Here is a 1,949-nt window from a genome sequence, read left to right on the forward strand (position 1 = left end):
TCCCGGGTTCAGCCATTCTCCTGCCTCAGCCTCCGGAGTAGCTGGGACTACAGGCGCCCGCCACCTCGCCCGGCTAGTTTTTTTGTGTGTTTTTAGTAGAGACGGGGTTTCACCGGGTTAGCCAGGATGGTCTTGATCTCCTGACCTCGTGATCCGCCCGTCTCGGCCTCCCAAAGTGCTGGGATTACAGGCTTGAGCCACCGCGCCCGGCCGAAGTCTGTTTTATTTAACCATTCATTGTTGTTCATTAAGTGGTAAATGGTATTACCATGAATATTCATGTCCTCAGATTTTGCACACATTCTTGATTATTTTCTTAGGATAAATTCCTAAAACTGGCATTAAATGGTTTGGAAACTTTTGATACATACTGACAAATGTCTTTAAGTTTCTACTGATTTGCATTTCTGCTTGCAGTGTATACAGATATGCTTTTCTCCTCACATCCTTACCAAACCTTAGTGTTACTCTTTTTAACCTTCCGTTATGTCCTCTTAGTATTTCAATTTCTATAACTATAATATATGATACCAGGGAGAAATTTAAAACAAATAGATATTGGTGGCCAGTTGGGTGGTTCACACCTGTAATCCTGGCACTGTGGGAGCCTGAGGTGAAAGGATCACTTGAGCCCAGGAGCTCAAGACCAACCTGGGCAACATAGTGAGACCCCACCTCTACAAAAAAAATTTTTTTCAGAGGTTGGGCATGGTGCCTTACACCTGTAATCCCAGCACTTTGGGAGGCCAAGGGGAGCAGATAACCTGAGGTCAGGAGTTTGAGATCAGCCTGACCAACATGGAGAAACCCCGTCTCTCTACTAAAAATACAAAATTAGCTGGGGGTGTTGGTACATGCCTGTAATCCCAGCTACTTGGGAGGCAGAGGTTGCAGTGAACCAAGATCACGCCATTGCATTCCAACCTGGGCAACAAGAGTGAAACTCCATCTCAAAAAAAAAAAAAAATTTTTTTTTTCTTTCTTAAATTAGCCAGGCATAGTGACACACAACTGTAGTCCTAGCTACTCGGGAGGCTGAGGCATAGGGATCACTTGAGCCCAGGAGTTTGAGGTTGCAATAAGCTGTCATTGGGCCACTGTACTCCAGCCTGGGCAACAAAGCAAGACCCTGTCTATTAAAAAAATATTGGACTGGGCACAGTGGCTCACGCCTGTAATCCCAGCACTTTGGGAGGCTGAAGTGCACGGATCACAAAGTCAGGAGATCGAGCCATCCTGGCTAACACGGTGAAACCCCATCTCTACTAAAAATACAAAAAATTAGCCGGGAGTGGTGGCGGGCGCCTGTAGTCCCAGCTACTTGGGAGGCTGAGGCGGGAGAATGGTGTGAACCCGGGAGGCGGAGCTTGCAGTGAGCCGAGATTGTACCACTGCACTCCAGCCTGGGTGACAGAGTGAGACTCCGTCTCAAAAAAAAAAAAAATAGGCTGGGCACAGTGGCTCATGCTTGTAATCCCAGCACTTTGGGAGGCTGAGGTAGGTGGATCACTTGAGGCCAGGAGAGACCGACCTGGCCAATGTGGTGAAATCCCGTCTCTACTAAAAATACAAAAATTAGTTGGGCATGGTTGCATGTGCCTGTAGTTCTAGCTTCTCAGGAGGCTAAGGCACGAGAATTCCTTGAACCTGGGAAGCGGAGGTTGCAGTGAGCCTAGATCGTGCCACTGCACTCCAGCCTGGGTGACAGAGCAAGACTCTGTCTCAAAATAATGAAAGAAATTGGTGGCCGGGCGCAGTGGCTCAAGCCTGTAATCCCAGCACTTTGGGAGGCCGAGACGGGCAGATCACGAGGTCAGGAGATCAAGACCATCCTGGCTAACACGGTGAAACCCCATCTCTACTAAAAAATACAAAAAATCTAGCCGGGCGAGGTGGCGGGCACCTGTAGTCCGAGCTACTCGGGAGGCTGAGGCAGGAGAATGGTGTAA

General features: G+C 48.4%; 1 protein-coding gene across 1 annotated transcript in view; it reads left to right on the plus strand.

Moving 5' to 3' along the window:
* LOC111542397 (signal recognition particle subunit SRP68) overlaps window positions 1-1,949 on the plus strand; it is a 36,935-nt gene that overhangs the window by 16,153 nt on the left and 18,833 nt on the right. The window lies entirely within an intron of this gene.

Source organism: Piliocolobus tephrosceles, chromosome 16 (genome assembly GCF_002776525.5).
Source record: "Piliocolobus tephrosceles isolate RC106 chromosome 16, ASM277652v3, whole genome shotgun sequence".
Lineage (NCBI taxonomy): Eukaryota > Metazoa > Chordata > Mammalia > Primates > Cercopithecidae > Piliocolobus > Piliocolobus tephrosceles.